Consider the following 20,795-nt stretch of genomic DNA (forward strand, 5'->3'; position numbering starts at 1 on the left):
AACCTGTCAAAAGTGGTTTGCAAAATTTTGCGCTGGAGATTTCTTGCTGGACAATGCTCCCTGGTACAATAACCATTTGAAGTTGATAGCGATCAAATTGAGACATTAATTGAGAACAATCAACATTATGCCATGTGGGAGATAGCTGACATACTCAAAATATCCAAATGAAGCACCGAAAATCTTTTGCACCAGTTTGGTTATGTTAATACCTTTGATGTTTGGGTTCCACATAAGTTAAGCAAAAAAGCACTTCTTGACTGTATTTCTGCATGTGATTCTCTGAACTGTAACAAAAACATTCCATTTTTAAAACAAATTGTGATGTGTGATGAGAAGTGAATACTGTACAATAATGTGGAATGGAAGAGATCATGGGGCAAGTGAAATGAATCACCACCAACCATACCAAACACGATGTGTATGTAGTGGGATTGGAAAGGAGTCCCCTATTATGAGCTCAAAGAACTGCTCCCAATTAGACCAACTGAAAGCAGCACTCAACAAAAAGCATCAGGAATTAGTCAACAGAAAACACAAATTCTTCCAGCAGGGTAACACAAGCCTCCATGTTTCTTTGATGGCCAGGCAAAAACTGTTAACAGCTTCTCTGAGAAGTTCTGATTCATCTGCCATATTCACCAGACATTGCATCTTCAGATTCCCGTTTATTTCAGTATTTACAAAATTCTCTTAATGAAAAAAATTTCAATCTCTTGGGGGACTATAAATGGCATGTGGAAGAGTTCTTTGCTCAAAAAGATAAAAAGTTTTGGGAAGATGGAATTATGAAGTTGCCTGAAAAATGGCAGAAGGTAGTGGAATAAAATGGTGAATATGCTGTTCAATAAAATTCTTGGTGAAAATGAAAAAGGTCTTTCATTTATACTTAGAAACCAAAGGAACTTTTTGGCCAACCCAATGGATAACATTCAAAGAAACCAAATGAATCAATTTAAAGAAATCATCAACATAAAAAATGACCAAAGGACATGAAAGGCATTTAATAGAATACAAATGGCCCATAAATGAGTCAAAATGACACTATTTTACTAATAAATGAAGAGATGCAAATTAAAAGTGAGACTTCTTATGTTTATCAGTTTGGTAAAGGTTAATTTCAAACTACAGGTGTGCATGCCATTGATCAATAAATTCCACTTAAAATTTTTCGTACGGAAACATCTACAAAAGAATGCAAATACATATGTGGTAATAATATTCAACATCTACTCACCTATGTCAGACACTACTTAATCTTACAGCAATTCATAAGAGTTAAGTATTGTTATCATCCCCATTTTGAAGATGAGAAAACTAAGGCATAAAGTGGTTAAATAACCAGTCCAAGGTCCCACTGGCAATTAAGAGCAGGACTCCAGTCTATCTGATTTCAAAGCCTAAGTTCTTAAACAGGCTGTATACAAGGATGTTCACGGAAGTACTAATTAGAAACAATCTAGATGGCTACCAAAATTCCGCTGTTCACTAAAGCACCGGGCTAACTAGAAACAACCTAGACGTCTATCAATATGGGACAAAATTCTGCTTTTGTCATCCATATAACTGAATTCTATGTATTCAATAAAAAGATATACAAAAAATAAAACACACACACACAAAATAAATTAAAAAAAAAGATATACATACAGACACACACACACACTGACATAGAAAGTAGCTGGAATATACTAAGTTTAAAAAGCAGAACAGGATGTACAATTGAATTTGTTAAAAAAAAAAAAAACAGTATACGCAAAAATCTGGAATTAAGATATTGTAAAAAACTGTAATTGTAAATAGCACTTATCTTTGTAGAGAGGGATGAAGGGGCCCCCCGTTTCCTAAATAATTTTATTTACATCTGAAAATGTTTGCAATATGTGATTTAATCAGAAGAAAACACACACTAGATGGATAAATTGTTTCTTTAGCTCTGTGGATCCTGGGTTCCAAGGTGAAGAATCGGGCAGTGACGCACACAATATTCCTATCTGGAAATCTAATTTTTTTTTTTCTAGAAGTGATTTTAGAACAAAAGCCTAGGGCGCTCACCACTGAAACGAAATCAGAGGGAAAGAGGTCTGCTCTCTTAATAAATACAGTAGACACGCAGCAAATATACACACCGAATGAACGAGTGGTCGTGATACCGCAGCCAAAGACAGAAACGTACAAAAGTCCGCGAGACCGCAGAAAACTGAAGCGCTGGGACTCGCTGCGCCTGAGGGACCGGAGGCAGAAGCTAGGGTAGAGGGTCGGGGAGGCCGTACCTTGCGTGAAGAGCCTGACCGGGCGAGACTGCAGCAGTCTGGGCTCGGCTTCGGGGCAGCGGGGGACCTGGGCGCCCTAAGATCGCGCCTCTGGCCCAAGTCTGCCCCACCCCTCAGCGGCCGAACCCCAGGTGATTCTCACCTTCTCCGTGAGGTTCCCCAACACGAACTATTAGGGAATTCAAATTTGAAGAGCCCGCCCTCCCAGCCAACCCTGGATTGGCGCGCTCAGGAATTGCGTCACCGTGCGTCTCACTGGGGGCGCTTCCCGCTCCGCGTGGGTAATGGCTGTTTCCACAAAAACTGGGTAACCCCAAGCTGCGACAGGTACTGGGCAGGCACCTCTAGTCGTCCTTGGACTTTGTTTCTTCTTCAGAAGAACGCCAACTTCGCGTTTCGCGGCTCTTCCCGAAATGCTTTGCGGCAGGAAAGCCTACGTCAGACGTCAGACGCGCTACTGCGCATCTTACGTTTGGTCCTTCTCGGCTACCCTCTTGCTCTGTGTGAGAACGGTAATAGCTTTTGGTTATTTGTTGCTTCCAAGTGTGAGGAATTAGCTTGCTGAATATGTTTAAGAGAGCTTTTAAGTTTTCCCTGGCCGTCAGATATTTGAGGCCGAGAAGGAACGTTTTGTTCTTGAGGGGATAGTGGACTAAATGCAAAGTTATACTTGCAGTAGTTATAATTGTTAACCTAATCATCTCGAACCCTAAAAGCAATTCATCTTAACTACTGGGTTGCGATGCAGTTTGTTCCAGTCGCGTTCAGACTTATCCCAGCCTTAGACTTCTCCCAGTGTACTGTGCTTCCTTCGGCTCAGAGCCCCGGCACGACGCGTTGCGGGCTGGAAACTGTGTAGAATGCCTTGTTTCAGTCTTGGAGGAGGAGGAGCCAGAGGAGTAACTAGAGTTTTCAGCCTTAAATCTGTTTCAGCTCCCGTCCTGCGTGTTGTCTTCATGGACTCCGCCCCACTCCCCACCAAGTCAACATTTAGGACCGGAGAGTTTATTTTTTGCCTCTTTAAAGTGACGTTTGAGATTCTCTCCTCTAAATCATGTATCCATAAATCTTGTGCTCATCGAATATTCAGAATCTAAAATACACTTTTTAAAACATCGAATGAAAATAAATAAATAAAACATCGAATGAATGCAAGTAAGGAAAAGAAACCAGTTGGGGGTGGGAGGAGAGAAGCAGGTCTGCATAGAAATTTCTGACTGTGCAGCATAATGAGAAAATGGCTGGACATGGATTTGCACCAAATTATGGGAAAAACCAGATGGCATAGTGGTAAAGAACTCACCTGCCAATTCAGGAGATGTAAGACACGTGGGTTCAATCTCTGGGTTGGGAAGGTCCCTTGGAGGAGGGCATGGCAGTCCACTCCAGTATTCTTGGCTGGAAAATTGCATGAACAGAGGCACTTGGTGGACCAAACTTGAAATATATGTTTAGTAAAATCTATGAAATACACTTTGTGGGATAGAGGGACTTTGAAAAGAGGGGCATTCATACTTAAAAGCATCTGAAGTAGAGGCATGAAAGGTTTCTGTTTCTGATGATGAAGCTAACCATGGCTCACACTTTCAGCTAAAACAGGAACTTTTAAATATTAAGGGCAGACACTCAGAATTACAGACTTTAATTTTTTAGATTAGCCACTTCTGTTTGAGAAGTAAGTAGGATCTAGTATGCTCAAGGGTGAACAGCAACAAGAATTTACATAAGAGTGACTAATAATTTTCCAAGGAAGTCTGAATAACACTTTGTGGATAAAAGTGCAGTGAGAAGGTATATAGGCAACCTTCATCTGTCCAATGGAGCATCAACATGCTGCCTTGGATGGATCCTCTTAAGTTTGTGTTTGCAAGGATAGGCAGGCTTTTTATGGTCAGAGCCAGGCACCTGGGATAATCTGTCCTCAATCTGTAACACCTGGGAACACATAGAGACCTACTTAGGGTTTAAAATACATAGCAAGAGAGGATGGAATTCTTATGTTGTGTGGGAGTTGCAGTCAAGAGATCTGTATCTGCTTAGCCTGGAAGAATATTCCCAGAACCGTGGTAATATACTATGGTCCAGCTGTATACTAAGTGTCTGCCTCCAATGTGGGAGACCCGGGTTTGATCCCTGGGTTGGGAAGATCCCCTGGAGAAGGAAATGGTAACCCACTCCAGTATTCTTGCCTGGAGAATCCCATGGACGGAGGAGCCTGGTAGTCTACAGTCCACGGGATCCCAAAGAGTTGGACACAACTGAGCGACTCACTTTCCAGTTGTATGCTAATTGACCAAATAGCATTTTGAGAAGAATTAGAAAAAAGATGCTCTTTCATCAAGGCCAGGGATGATTTTGCACTCCAGGGGACATTTGGCAAAGTCTGGGAATATAAATGTCATAACTTATAAGGGTGCCACTGGCAGCTAGTGAGTAGAGGGCAGGAATGCTACTAAACATCATGTAGTGCATAGGACAGCCCTTCCACTACAAAGAATTCTTAAATCTGAAATGTCAATAGTGCCAAAGTTGATAAATCCTACATTTGGAAGATGTAGCCCTGAATTAGGATTTTAGTCTCCTCTCTCTCAACTGTGCTCCCAATGTAAGACACAGCTATGCAACTACTACTATCCTGTGGACTGAAAGGAGGGATGAGGATTGAGTCAACAGGGCGGTTATCCAGGCTTCTTAGAGGAGGACCCTTCAGAAGGAAAGACTGCCAAGGAGATTGTTATGTGATAGAGACAACATACAAGCACATAAACATACCATTACAAATTGTAATAAGTGTTATGATGATGTATCAGTTCAGGTTGCAGGACGCTGATGGTAACATGGAGTACAAGAGACTTATTGGAAGATAAAGCCTGTGAAAGTTTAAGGGAGAGGAAAAAGAAATGAGCCTGGAAAATCGTTAGGCTTTGATGCAGATCAGAAATTTGTGAAAGAAAAAGGGAGATGGAAGTAGAACTGGGCAAAGGGTGCTAAAGATTGCAGTACAGATTGACAAAGTGTTGGGAGTTGGATTGACAATAGGGAGTTTTGGGGTAACCTATCAGAGGAGATATCCAGTGGGCCAAAATGGAAAGGTCCTGAACTCCATTATGTTGGCAATGGGAAGAACACACTTTGGCTCAAAGGCTTAAATTTTTTTTTTAACAGATATAATTAACATAATAGTATATTATTATATAAAAGATTGAGGGCAGAAGAAGAGGGCGTCAGAGGATGAGATGGCTGGATGGCATTACCGATGCCATGGACATGAACTTGGGCAAACTTCGGGAGATGGTGAGGGACAGAGAGGCCTGGCATGCTGCAGTCCATGGGTTGCAGAGTCGGATCTGAATGGGCAAAATGATCACCACACTATGTCTAGTTAACATCCATTAAGACAGATACATATAATTTTGTTTTTCTTGCAATGAGAACTTGTAAGATCTACCTTCTTAACAACTTTTAAATATACAATTCAATATTTTTAATTGTAGTCATCATGTTATACATTACACCCACAGGACGTCTTTATTTATACCTGAAAATTTATACCTTTTGACCACCTTCTTCCATTTGCCCATACCTGTGGCAACCATCAATCTGTTCTGTGTGTCTATGAGTTTAAATTTTTAAAATTTCACTATTAATTGTAAGACTATGTAGTGTTTGTCTTTCTCTGTCTGACGTTTCACTTAGCATAATGCCCTTCAGCTCCACCCATGTTGCAAATGGCAAGATATCCTTCTCTCTCACAGCTGAGTAATATTCCATTGTGTGTGTATGTATATATATATACATATGTATGTATATATGTACGTACATATATGTATGTGTGTATATACATATGTGTACGTACATATATACATACATATATGTATATACATATGTGTGTGTATACACACACACACACACACACACACACACACACACACCCCACATTTTCTTTATCAGTTCATCCATCAGTGGGCACTTACATTCTTTACATGCCTTGGCTGTTGTAAATAATGCTGCAATGAACATGGGGGTACAAATATCTTAGTTTTCTTTTTTATTTGGTTAAATACCCAACAGTAGAATTGCTGGATCATACCCTAGTTCTATTTTTAAATTTTTAAGAAAATTCCATAGTTTTCTATAGTGGCTGTACCAATTTACATTCCCACCAAGAGTACACAAGGGTTCTCCTTTCTCCACATCCTTGCCAACACTTGTTAGTGTGTTGTGTCAGTTGCTCAATCACGTCCAACTCTTGGGACCCCATGGACCATAACCCTCCAGGTTCCTCTGTCTATGGAATTCTCCAGGCAAGAATACTGGAGTGGGTTGCCATTTCCTTCTCCACTACACTTGTTATCTCTTATCTTTTTTATGACAATCATTCATTATTTTTTTTTTTTTCCTGGCTGCACTATGCGGCTTGTAGAATCTTATTTCCCCAGCCAGGGATTGAACTTGTGCCTTCTGCAGTGGAAGCACACAGTCTTAACCACTGGACCACCAGGCAAATCCCATGACAGTCTTTCTAACATAAGTGGGGTGATAGCACACTGTGGTCTAAATTTTCATTTCTCTAAGGATTAGTGATGTTGAGTTCTTTTTCCTATATTTATCAGCCATTTCTATGTATTCTTTAGAAAAATGTCTATTTAGTTTTTTTGGTTTAAAAATCATATTGTTTCACTATTGAGCTGAGTTCTTCATATATTTTGAATATTGACCCTTTATCAGGTATATGATTTACAAGTATTTTCTCCTATTCTGTAGGTTGCTTTTTCATTTTCTTGATGGTTTTCTTTGCTGTGCAAAAGCTTTTTAGTTTGATATAGTCCCACTTGTTTATTTTTCCTTTTGTTGCCTTTTTTTTTTGGTGTCAAATCCAAAAAAAATCATTGTCAAGACCAGTGCCAAGGAGCTTACTGCTTGTTTTCTTCTAGAAGTTATATGGTTTCAGGTCTTATGTTCAAGTCTTTAACCATTTGAGTTAATTTTTTTATTTAGTGTAAGATAGTGTGTAGGGAATATGCTATGCACAGGCCTGTACTATACTTAACAGGGCTTCTTTGAAAAATAAGAATGACTCTCTCATCACCCCCAGGCGAAGGGCTGGAAGCAGTAAAAAGTACAGTGTGGAAAAACATCTTGAAAACAAGATGTTGAAGTACTGATGTGACTGATGGAAAACCATTAGTGACTGTAACCAGAGCCTTGAGGGAGTTGCTGAGAAAGGTGTCAGTCGCTAAAGGGCTAAACAGAGTCATGAAAGGCCTGAAGGTTTGACATTGAGGACTGTGTATTGTATATCTTTATCCCCGATCTGAGATTGTAAAAAACAGATATCTCTAGAGCACATACAAGGAAGTAGACGTTAACAATAAAAAGCACGCAAGGATTCGGATCTGGGTTTTTGCCTGCGAATGGCATCAGCCCCCTGATCCCCACCTTACTTCTGAGTCTTGTTTTTCTTTATTCTACGGCACTGCTCCCTCAGGTCTGTTCGTTGTTGGGCTGGTCCTGACGATAGTGGTCAAATTTCATTCCTCTGTGTGTGTGTATTCTTTAAATATATATTCTTTACATATATATATTCAGATTCTTTCCCCTTGAGGGTTATTACAAAATATTGAGTACAGTTCTCTGTGCTATATAGAAGGTCCTTGTTGATTATCTATTTTATATGTAGTAGTGTGTATATTTCATCTTAATTCCTAATTTATCCCTCCCCCACTTCCTGTTTTGTAACCATAAGTTTGTTTTCTATGTCTGTAAGTCTATTTCTGTTTTGTGTTTAAGTTCATTTCTTTTTTTTTAAGATTCCACATATAAACAATATCATGAAATTTTCTTCTTCTGTCTGACTTACTTCACTTAGTATGATAATCTCTAGATCCATCCATATTTCTGCAGATGGCATTATTTCATTATTTTTCATGGCCAAGTAATATTTCATTGTGTATATATACCACTGTTGCTTCCTGACCTGCATACAGATTTCTCAAGAGGCAGATCAGGTGGTCTGGTATTCCCATCTCTTTAAGAATTTTCCACAGTTTGTTGTGACCTACACAGTCAAAGGCTTTGGCATAGTCAATAAAGCAGAAGTAGGTGTTCTTCTGAACTCTCTTGCTTTTTCAATGATCCAGTGAATGCTGGCAGTTTGATCTCTGGTTCCTGTGCCTTTTCTAAATCCAGCTTGAACATCTGGAAGTTCTTGGTTCACGTACTGTTGAAACCTGGCTTGGAGAATTTTGAGCATTACTTTGCTAGCATGTGAGATGAGTACAATTTGTGGTAGGTTGAACATTCTTTGGCATTGCCTTTCTTTGGGATAAGAATGAAAACTTAATAGGAGTTAAGCAAATAAAACTGGAAGGCTGAATGGTAAGCCTGTGGCATATTGAAGTATCAGAGATAGGGGCATTCCTAGGTGTCTCTAAAGTTTAGGAAATAGTAACTGATATGGATAGTCCAGCTGGTTTTAGGCTGAGGTTAGGGTAACATGAGAGGCCTGATGGTACTAAGAGTAACTATGTCTGTAATACTTACTATAACTAATATTTTAGTTATAGGTAAACATGAAGTGAGGTGTCTATGATTTAATATGATGGCTTCCCTGGTAGATCAGCTGGTAGAGAATCCGCCTGCAATGCAGGAGACCCGGGTTTGATCCCTGGGTTGGGAAGATCCCCTGGAGAAGGGCATGGCAACCCACTCCATTATTCTTGCCTGGAGAATCCCCATGCACAGAAGAGACTGGAGGGCTACAGTCCGTGGGGTCACAGAATCAGACAGGACTGAGCAACAGAGCCTGCATGCGTGGATTTTGTAAGCTGTATTGTGTTCCTCTTTGTCAGTTCATACTAATAGGTATAGAAACTACACTAAAGCTGACTTGAAGCAAAAGATAAAAATGAAACCAGTTTTTTAAAGAGTCTCAAATTATTAGCAGTTAAACAGAAAATGGTTTGATTTTCCCATCCCTGCTTCCTACTGTAGTCTGTCAAATATCTCTCTTTCCAAATTGTGGCTAACTTGAAAACAACTTGGCCTAATTCTGTCATCTGAAACCATAATATCCCAGCCCCTTCCCAGTCTTTGGGGAAATGCCCCAAATCTATCTAACTCTAATCCTACAACTTTCATCCCCTACCCCTGCTGAGATGATTCCTAGGAAACATATTGGGGATGAAGGAATATCATCTCTTCCATAGTAACAAAAACAAGCAAAATATGCCACGGCATAAGTGATAGCTTTGCCCAGCCACCATCTTCCCACGTGGCTCAGATGATAAAAGCGTCTGCCTGCAATGCAGGAGACCCAGGTTTGACCCCTGGGTCTGGAAGATCCCTGGAGAAGGAAACAGCAACCCACTCCAGCATTTTTGCCTGGAAAATCCCATGGTTGGAGGAGCCTGATATGTTACAGTCCATGGGGTCACAAAAAGTCGGACCCGAATAAGTGACTTCAGTTTCACTTTTGCCCAGTGAAGGAGGGTCTAACTAGGGCTCTTCTTAGCTCTTACACCATCATGTGGTTAAATAGGTGGTTGCACTGGGAGCCTTTTATTCTGGTCTCGCCTACTTCTTTAAGGTTAAAGGCAATTTTATCTGCCTTTTTTTCTGTGGTTTTGCATCTGGCTTCCCAGGTTAAGGAGAGAGGCAAACTCAAGAGTCCAGTGTCTTCCATAGTGACCAGGTTGAGTAGGTTGAAGGGAAGCTCTTTTCTTGTGGTTAGTTTTCCCACAGGTATTTTAAGTTCAACATATTCATAATATGACTACATCAATCTTCTTCCCTTTCCTCTTCTGCATCCCCCTCCTTTCCTCCACCCCAGGCTTCACCTCAGTAAATCCCAGTCTTAAACTCTTTTCTCCTCAGCTCTTTATTTCACTGAAAGAGTGTTTATCCACTGCAGTGACACCCATGTCTCTCATGTCTCCTGCATTTGCAGGCGGGTTCTTTACCAACTGCGCTGCCGGAGAAGCCCCTGCAGTGACACATTGGGCTCCAAAATCACTGGACAGTGACTGAAACAATGAAAGTAAAAGTCACTTGTTCCTTGGAGGGAAAGCTATGACAAACCTAGACAGCGTATTAAAAAACTGAGACATCACTTTGCTGACAAAAGTGAGTATAGTCAAAGCTATGGTTTTTCTAGTAGTCATGTATGGATGTGGGAGTTGGACCTTAAAGAAGGCTGAGCTCCAAGGAATTGATGCTTTCAAGCCGTGGTGCTGGAGAAGGCTTTTGAGAGTCTTCTGGACTGCAAGGAGATCCAACCTGTCATTCCTAAAGAATATCAACCCTAAATATCCAATGTAAGGACTGATGCTGAAGCTAAAGCTCCAATCTTTTGACCATGTTGATTTAAAAACAGTCACAACCTAAAAGTTGAGAATTATTTCAGTGGGAATTTTTAGGACTTCAAGCATGGGTGACAGCATCTCAAGTGACCCTGAGAGAACTGCTCTAAGAAGGCAGGGAGTGGGGAGGAGTCAGATTATATGGAAGTCTGCAACAATGGGTAGGTAGTCTGAACATCAGAAGTATTTTTGTGGATTAAAGAAAACCAGATACCTCAAGTTAAGGAATTTAGCGCTTTTCTGTATATGAGAAGATACAAGAGTCTGGGCTCACTGAAAACATTGCTTTCATATGCATCTCAGCTATCTGAGGTGAGTATCCTGTGTTTTTCCTCAGTGCTCACTGTAAGGAGTGGCTGTGTTGCAGGAAAGAAGCCAATTCTGACTCCATGTTGGAACTGTTTCTTTGACTTGCTTTTTGTTGCTTTTCTTACTATAATCATACAAAAGGGCCTACCTCAGAGAATCCTGTCCCTCAGGATTAAACTACAGTGCCTTTGTTCAGAACCCTGTCCCCCTGTAGGTGGCAGGAAGGAAGAAATTAACACATACCCGCCTGAGGCTTGCCATTCTAGGAGATGTTTGCAAGATTAATGGCCTTTTCACCTTGCTTCCTCACTTCCCCATCTTGATCTATAAAAAGAGCCTGGCTTCAAGGCCCGAGTAAGATGGTTATTTTGAGGCACTAGCCGCCATCTTCTTGGTCAGCTGGCTCCCCGAATAAAGTCTCTTCCTTACCTCAACCCCTCGTCTCTTGGATTCATTGGCCTGTCATGCGGTGAGCAGAGCGTGAGATGACCGCTGTAATTGCTGATGACTGTGACATTCTTGTTTATTGACACGGCAGGAAATACTCCATTTCTCAGCTATCTGATGAGAAGAGCCGGCTCATTGGAAAAGACTCTGATGCTGGGAAAGATTGAAGGCAAGAAATGGGTGGCAGAGGACGAAATGGTTAGACAGTATCACCAACTCGATGAACATGAATTTGAGCAAACTCCGGGAGAGAGAAGACAGTGAAAGACAGGAGAACCTGGCACACTGCAGTCCGTGGTGTAACAAAGGGTCAGACATGACTCGACAACTGAACAAATCAGAACCCAAAAGTCATTCTGGATTCCCCCCTACCCTTTATTCCCTTTTTCTGACTCCCAGTTTCAAATGGTTACTAACTTCCTGTCCATTTTCTATATTCTTCTGCCACTTTGTGAGTTAGAGCCTTCAATATTTTTCACTGGAACTATTGCAGTTGTCTCTGTCCTGTTACCCATTTTACAGCCTCGCCCATCTCAAAATTTTCCTTCATATTGCCTCCAGCTTGATTGATTTGAAACTCAAATTTGAAATCCTTTGTTACCTCCCAAGAGCCTACAGGGTAAAGTCCAAGCTCCTTGATGTGGCTTAAAAGATACCTGTGTATGTATCAGAGTGAAGTGAGTCAGAAAAAGAAAGATAAATGCCGTATTCTAACTCTTATATACGAAATCTAGAAAAATGATACTGAAGAATTTATTTACAGGGCAGCAATGGAGAAACAGACATAGATAATAGACTTATGGACACGGGGAGAGGGGAGGAGAGGGTGAGATGTATAGAAAGAGTAACATGGAAACTTACATTACCATATGTAAAATAGGTAGTCAACAGGAATTTGCTGTATGGCTCAGGAAACTCAATCAGGGGCTCTGTGTCAATCTGGGAGGAAGGTTCAAAAGGGAAGGGATATATGTATACCTATGGCTGATTCACGTTGAGGTTTGACAGAAAACAGCAAAATTCTATAAAGCAATTATCTTTCAGTTTTAAAAACATTTAAAAAAGATAGCTGTGAGTTGGCATTTGTCCACTTTTAAGCCTCCTCTCTAATCACTCCTCATTTCACACATAACACCTAGTAACACTTATATTAATAGTTCCGGGAACTATTAATACATGAGTCTTTTCGTGCCTCTGGCCATTAGTACATTGTTTCCTTTTGTTTACACACAAACATCTAAAGGTCTTATCTTGGGGTTGTTCAGGTCCAGTAGAGAAACCCTGCAAAATTTCTGTGGAGTATGTGTCTGTTTGGACCTGTATGAAGCAGATGGATCACTCAATGGGGTAATTGAAGAAAGTAATAGAAGGGTCCCTTGAAGAGAATTTAATGAAGGGAATCTTTACCAACAGAAACCATCAAGGGATGGTGAAATACCCAAGGACTAAAACCAATTGGAAGCCTTTATCTCCTCTAGCCCTAAAGGGGGAAGAGGAAGGAAAAGCATTCTGGAACTGGGCAAGATCTGTAACAGTGTGTGAGAGTACACCCAACAGTTCAGTTCAGTTCAGTCGCTCAGTCGTGTCCGACTCTTTGCGACCCCATGAACCGCAGCATGCCAGGCCTCCCTGTCCATCACCAACTCCTGGAGTTTACTCAAACTCATGTCCATCGAGTTGGTGATGCCATCCAGCCATCTCATCCTCTGTCATCCCCTTCTTCCCCTGCCCCCAATCCCTCCCAGCATCAGGGTCTTTTCCAATGAGTCAACTCTTTGCATGAGGTGGCCAAAGTGTTGGAGTTTCAGCTTCAGCATCAGTCCTTCCAATGAACACCCAGGACTGATCTCCTTTAGGATGGACTGGTTGGATCTCCTTGCAGTCCAAGGGACTCTCAAGAGTCTTCTCCAACACCGCAGTTCAAAAGCATCAATTCTTTGGTGCTCAGCTTTCTTTACAGTCCAACTCTCACATCCATACATGACTACTGGAAAAACCCAACACTCGACAGTTACTATGTGTGAAAGCAGAGGAGTGCAGCCACTGCCCAAAAAAAAAAAAAAAAAAAAAGTGTAGGGGTGAGGGAGGGTAGAATAGCCCAATTCCTCTCTCCTTCTACCTTTTGTTCTTCTGTTGGTTCCTCTCATTGACTGATTCCAAATGGAAGCCAAAGGCTAGGGAAGCCAAAGTGAAGCCATCCATAGAGGTTATCTTCCCAGGGCAGGGCAGAGAGTGGTAATGGATCAGGAGAACCTAACAGAACAACCAGCACAGAGTGTAAACCTGTCTGCTCATGTTCTGTGAGAGGAACAAGACAAGAGCGCCAGGGATGTCACCTTTCATTATGAAAATGTTCATTTAACCTCCTGTCTTCAGATGACAGCTAATCTCTGAGCTTTGAGAGGTGTCCCAGGTCTTAGGCTGGGGAGGAGGTCTGGGAAACTATTTTATTAAAATACAGACTTTCAACCATTTCTCCTGTTTTTAGCTCAACTCTACACTTTGCCTTCAAATGTACCTGCAGCCTCCAATTCCTGAAACCTTCTGGGATTTGCAGTACAAATAAGTTCAGTTCTTACTAGGTTCCTTCCCTCTGCAGGTTAGTTCTTTGGCATCTCTTGTCTACTAGGTTAGTTTTCACTAAAACATTCCCTAAAAACCTTACCATCCTGTCAGGAAACGAATCTGCCTTCTGCTTTAGAAGGAGACATCATTTTCTTTCTTTCAAAACTGTTTTCCACACAAATATCCTTGCAAAAATAGTCTGGGGCAAAAGTTGTCAGTGCCTCTTTACAACACAAGCAGAAACAGAAGACCACTGAAAATTGACTCCTCACCATAAGGAAGAAATAGAGAGTCAATTCATGGATTGGCCCTTTTAAAAAAAGGAATGATTTTCTAAATTTCTGGTTGTCAGAGACCCTATATCCATGATTTCAGAAACAGACAGTGGTGAACTATGCTTTAACTTCTAACTCCTTTTCAGGCAATCTGTTTCATGAAGCAGAAATTATGTGCTTTTTTGCAGCAAAGTTCTATCTGTCTCATAGTAAGTATGATGTCTCTTAGACTCCACTATTGAAATGCCTGTCAGTCTTAGTTTTGGGTATTGATGAGTTTTGGTCTTTTTTGGTCACTTCACAGGTATTTATTTATTTAGGTCATGCTGTACAGCTTGCAGGATCCTAGCTCCCCGATCGCACATGTCCATTTGGGTCTCATTCTCTTCCACTTGAGCTGTTATTTGGGGGAAGATGAGCCAGCCCCTGGGTTGGTGGATTGCTTTGAGGACTCCTACATAAGGAGAATGCTGGATACTGCCCTACTTGCTTGCTGTGCTTTCTGTCCTTGCATCTTTTGGCTCCAAGTGTGACCTGTTCTGATCTTGCGAGACTACATGTCTAGATGAATTCAGAGATAAGCAAGAAGAAGCAGTTCTGAGCATTTTTAAGAAGTTTGTACCTTTTGACTCCATTACCCATTTGCCCATCACCAACCCTTGCCTCTGGCAACCACCAATCTATTTTCTATCCATGAGCTTTTTTTTTTTTCTTTTAGATTTCACATACAAGTGAGATCATAACATATGTCTTTCTCTCTCTGACTTATTTCACTTAGCATAATACCCTCCAGCTCCTATCAATATGTTGTCACAAATGGCAAGATTTCATTCTTGTTAAGACTGAATGATATTCTGTTTATATACCATAGCTTCTTTATCTATTCACACATCGGTGGACACTTAGGTTGTTCCAATGTCTTGGCTGTTATAAATAGTGCTGCAGTGAATATGGGGGTACTAATGTCTTTCTGAGTTAGTCTTTTTTTCTTTGATTAAATACCCAGAAGTGGAATTGCTGGATCAGATGGTAGTTCTATTTTTAATTTTTTAAGCTATCTTCATATTGCTTGATATTTCTCCTGTCAGTCTTGATTCCAGCTTGTGCTTCTTCCAGCCCAGCATTTCTCATGATGTACTCTGCATATAAGTTAAATAAGCAGGGTGACAATATACAGCCTTGACGTACTCCTTTTCCTATTTGGAACCAGTCTGTTGTTCCATGTCCAATTCTAACTGTTGCTTCCTGACCTGCATACAGGTTTCTCAAGAGGCAGGTCAGGTGGTCTGGTATTCCCATCTCTTTCAGAATTTTCCACAGTTTATTGTGATCCACACAGTCAAAGGCTTTGGCATAGTCAATAAAGCAGAAATAGATGTTTTTCTGGAACTCTCTTGCTTTTTCAATGATCCAGCAGATGTTGGCAATTTGATCTCTGGTTCCTCTGCCTTTTAAAACCAGCTTGAACATCTGGAAGTTCACAGTTCACGTATTGCTGAAGCCTGGCTTGGAGAATTTTGAGCATTACTTGACTAGCATGTGAGATGAGTGCAATTGTGTGGTACTTTGAGCATTCTTTGGGATTGCCTTTCTTAGGGATTGGAATGAAAACTGACTTTTTCCAATCCTGTGGCCACTGCTGGGTTTTCCAAATTTGCTGGCATATTGAGTGCAGCACTTTCACAGCATCATCTTTCAGGATTTGAAATAGCTCAACTGGAATTCCATCACCTCCACTAGCTTTGTTTGTAGTGATGCTTTCTAAGGCCCACTTGACTTCACATTCTGGGAGAAATATCAATAACCTCAGATATGCAGATGACACCACCCTGAAGGCAGAAAGTGAAGAGGAACTAAAAAGCCTCTTGATGAAAGTGAAAGAGGAGAGTGAAAAAGTTGGCCTAAAGCTCAACATTCAGAAAACTAAGATCATGGCATCTGGTCCCATCACTTCATGGCAAATAGATGGGGAAACAGTGGAAACTGTCAGACTTTATTTTTTGGGGCTCAAAAATCACTGCAGATAGTGATTGCAGCCATGAAATTAAAAGACGCTTACTGCTTGTAAGGAAAGTTATGACCAACCTAGATAACATATTAAAAAGCAGAGACATTACTTTGGCAACAAAGGTCCATCTAGTCAAGGCAAAGAGACATCACTTTGCTGACAAAGGTCTGTGTAGTCAAAGCTATGGTTTTTCCAGTAGTCATGTATGGATGTGAGAGTTGGACCATCAAGAAGGCTGAATGCTGAAGAATTGATGCTCTCTAATTGTGGTGCTGGAGAAGACTCCTGAGAGTCTCTTGGACAGCAAGGAAATCAAACCAGTCAATCCTAAAGGAAATCAGCCCTGAATATTCATTGGAAGGACTGATGCTGAAGCTGAAGCTCTAATACTTTGGCTAGCTGATGTGTAAAGCCGACATTTTGGAGAAGACCCTGATGCTGAGAAAGATTGAGGGTGAGAGGAGAAGGGGGCAACAGAGGATGAGATGGTTGGATGGCATCACTGACTCAATGGACATGAGTTTGAGCAAACTCCAGGAGATAGTAAAGGACAGGGAAGCCTGGCATGCTGTAGTGCTTGGGGTCACAAGGCATTGGACATGACTTAGCAACTGAACAGCAGCAAAGTATTAGCAAGTGTGTTACACACATACCAGACTTAATAACACAGAATTAATGGCAACTTGGCCAGGGTAATGAGATACAGAATTAAGAAACATCCATTCAGTCATAGGAGAAAGTTGATCTCCAAAATATCTCCTTTTACCCAGAAAAAAGAAAACAATTTATATTCATATGGAATGGATAATAATATCCATTTATAGGTTTGTGCAGGGCTGTTTTAATTCTCTTGCCTTCTGTCATAATATAGTCTGAGAAGATATGGCCATTTTGACATTTTGCAGTATATAACTTTAATTAGTTACTTTGATAACATTATGTTGATTGGGTTGAATTTGCAAGAGAGTACTGTGGAGGTATTGGTAAGACATGGTGCAGGAATGCGGCTGACAAATCCTATGAAAAGTCAAGTGTCTGCCACATCTGTAAATACGTTAGCGATCAATTGATCAGTGGTATGCCTAGATCTCTCTTCTGAAGTAAAAAAGGAATTATTGTATCTTTAAGTTAAAAGGCGCAATAAGTGGTGGGTGCTTGAATTCTGGGGGAAGCATAATTCTATAGCTAGGAATGCTTCTCCTGCCCATAAGCATAAAAGGTTGATGACTTCTAAATGGGATCTAGAGTAAGACAGAGCTCAGGCCATGGTACCACTTGGCTCATACAGTTGGGCAGACTAAAAAAAAAAAGTATTGGTAAGAAAAGATGCTGCATGAAGTTTGCGGCAGGCCTCAGTGGGCAAATGATAATGTAAACTCTGAGTTCGGGAGTGAGGCCATGCCATTTTCCATGGAGAATTATGTGCCTTTTGATATGCCCCTGGTCTCTGGTGAAGGCAAGATACCTGGCCGTGGATCATCAGATGACTTTCTATCTAGAACTGAGTCCTTTCAGACTTCTCAAATGATAAGGTCATACAGGCCCAGCCACAATACGTTGCAAGATGGAAGCGGTATATTTGGGAGCAAGCACAAACATGACCAGATAGCATAAACAAGCTTCATGAGCAGGTGTTATAGACCCCATGGCATGGTGATTCACTGCCCTTCCCTTATCACATGCCTGTGATTCTTTTTTTTTTTTTTTTAAAGATTTTTATTTTAATGTGTACCATTTTTTAACGTCTTTACTGAATTTGTTACAATATTGCTTCTGTTTTAGTTTTTTTGGCCATGAGGCATGTGGGATGATAGTTCCCGGACCAGGGATCAAACCCGCACCCCCTGCATTGGAAGGTGAAGTCTTAACCACTGGACCACCAGGGAAGTTCCCCGCCTGTGATTCTTTGGGGGATTCTCTATGAACACCTGAAGGGTAACTAAAAAACTCAAGCTTGGTTTATGGATAAGCAGCTCAAAATATAGATAAAATAAAAAGTAGCCTCACTGAAAGGTCACGCTGAAAGATAGAACATCCTGGGAACCATTGTCTGTTCTTCACACAAATACATTTCTCTCTGTCTCAGTAGCACCTTTCCCCCCATCCTAACCATAGCTCCTGTCTCATTATGTTTTAAAACTATTAACCTTTCAAATAATTTTATGGAATCCACTTACTTGCCTCTTTTAAGAATTATCACCCATATTTTGTCAAGTTTCTTCATTTTTAGAGAGAAGGAACCTTATTCAACATGTAGGTTAGTTACCTTTCTGATGCAAGAACTGTACATCATTGCCACAGCTCGTGAGCCTACCAGTATAATTTGTTTCTTGAGATGTGAGTTGGTTTCATAAGAGCTGGCTACTGCAGGGTTTTACCTCTATGGTGATTAAAGAAGTAATACTGAACTCAACCCAAGAAGTGCTTACAAACATAACACTCTGTTAAGAAAAAAGAAAATTGTTTTGGGTGTTTTTTGATGGTAAAAGGAAATGATTCCTTGAAAGACAAAATAGGTTGAAACTTCATTCACAAAAAAATTATAGAAAGAAAGAATGGAGACTACTTATAGAAAAACTGGGCCTTAAAACCAGATAGAAACTTGGGAGCAAGAATCTGCTTATATTCTTGACTCTTCTATGTGGGTACTGTGGAAAAAATGCTGGTAACTCAAGCAAATATGTTTCTTTTCTATTATTGGTTATTTTCTGGAATTTTCTTTCAAGTCTGACTTAAAAATACTATAATATCGCTTAGGTCTCCTAGATGACTACCTGGAGGGGGCCAAGCCCTTCAAACCTCATGGGTTCTCCTGCAACAAGGCTAAGGCAAGCTCCTCCGAATGGCTGGCTGTGGATGGGTTGGTCAGTTTCTCAGACAACAGCAAGGAGGATGCTTTCTCTGGGACAGATTGGATGGTGGAGAAAATGGGTTTGAAGGAGTTTGATTTTAGTGATACCCTGTTGAGTATAGATGACCCGGAAACCATGCCAGATGAGCTCTTGGCCATGTTGGATGACACGTGTGGTCTCTTTGATCCCCTACTCCAGGAGACTAATAAGGAGCACCCCCAGATGGTGAACCCAATTGGCCATCTTCCAGAAAGTTTGCCAACAATTGACCAGGGTGCCCCCTTCACCTTCTTGCAATCTCTTCCCCCTTCCCCAGGGGCCCTGTCTTCCACTCCAGATCATTCCTTTAGTTTAGAGCTATGCAGTGAAGTGGTTATCTCTGAAGGAGATAGCAAGCCAGACTCCACCACTTGCATTACTGTGATCCCTAGTGCATAAAGGAGGAGGATGCCCCCTCAGATAATGATAGTGGCCTCTGCATGAGACCTGACTCCTCTCTGGGCTCTCCCCAGCATAGCCCCTCCACCTCCAGGGGCTCTCCAAATAAGAGCCTGCTATCTCCAGGTGCCCTCGGTGGCTCTTCCCGCCCCAAACCCTACGACCCTCCTGGAGAGAAGATGGTAGCAGCAAAAGTAAAGGGCGAGAAGCTAGACAAGAAGCTGCAGAAAATGGAGCAGAACAAGACAGCAGCCACTAGGCACCGCCAGAAGAAGAGGGCAGGAGGCTCTCACTGGTGAATGTAACGAGCTAGAAAAGAAGAATGAGGTTCTGAAAGAGAAGGCAGATTCCTTGGCCAAGGAGATCTAGTATCTTAAAGATCTGATAGAAGAGGTTCGCAAGGCAAGGGAGAAGAAAAGGGTCCCCTAGTTAGGGTAGTAGGGGTATGTGCGCTTGTATATAGGAGGCTGAAGCTGTGCTTTAATAAATTATTTTGTAGTGAAAGTAAAAAAAAAAAAAATACTATAATATACATATGTTATCTTATAAAGCAGATCCTGTTTGATCAAAGGATAACTTGATGATGATGATCATTATTTTGTTCTACCACAGAGCCTTTTCCTCCTATTAATCTATATGAGAAATTATATGAAGGAAGTTTCTCACAAAAGATGTAAAATGAACAATTCACTTGAAACCAGGAATTTGCCAGAAGTCAGAAGTAGCACTGCAGTTTAATAGGTCTCCACTAGATGGCAAGCATTCTCTTTCAATTTCTCAATTGCACCAAGATCATAAATTGCTGCTTTTTCAAACCTTGTCTTTGCATGAGACAGTGGCACTTGTATCAAAAAATTACAAAGACCCTGATTCACAGATATAGTCAAATTTAGAATCAAGTTGTTCAAACTGAAATGGAAAATATATTGTGATGTTTAAACGTTTTAATTGGAGAATATATATTCATTCATTTGACAAACATTAAATGCCCTATATATATTTTTATATTTTGTTTCATTTACCTCCCCCTACCTCAGTGATGAGATTAGATGTTTTTATTAGTCTCATTTTAGAGATTGGGAAACTGAGGCTTAAAGATAACTAAGCATATACACAGCCCAAGATAAATTGTCTAGGTTTAAACCTAGACATGGAGAAGGAAATGGCAACCCACTCCAATATTCTTGCCTGTGGAATTCCATGGACAGAGGATCCTGGCAGGCTACAGTCCATGGGGTCGCAAAGAGTCGGACACGGCTGAGCCACTA

At 41.0% G+C, this 20,795-nt stretch overlaps 1 protein-coding gene and 1 pseudogene across 3 annotated transcripts in view; one reads left to right on the forward strand and one right to left on the reverse strand.

Moving 5' to 3' along the window:
- MIS18BP1 (MIS18 binding protein 1) overlaps window positions 1-2,871 on the reverse strand; it is a 54,630-nt gene extending 51,759 nt beyond the window's left edge. Inside the window, exon 1 of one of the 3 annotated variants that reach the window (XM_043489976.1) lies at window positions 2,416-2,871. The gene's annotated coding sequence lies outside the window, so the exon portion shown is untranslated. Of the gene's footprint in view, window positions 1-2,129 lie in introns of all 3 variants that reach the window. The other 2 variants (XM_043489974.1, XM_043489975.1) reach the window with 2 other exon arrangements.
- Window positions 806-19,987, forward strand: LOC122454901 (annotated as a pseudogene).
- Window positions 19,988-20,795: the final 808 nt, after the last annotated feature.

Source organism: Cervus canadensis, chromosome 17, assembly GCF_019320065.1.
Source record: "Cervus canadensis isolate Bull #8, Minnesota chromosome 17, ASM1932006v1, whole genome shotgun sequence".
Lineage (NCBI taxonomy): Eukaryota > Metazoa > Chordata > Mammalia > Artiodactyla > Cervidae > Cervus > Cervus canadensis.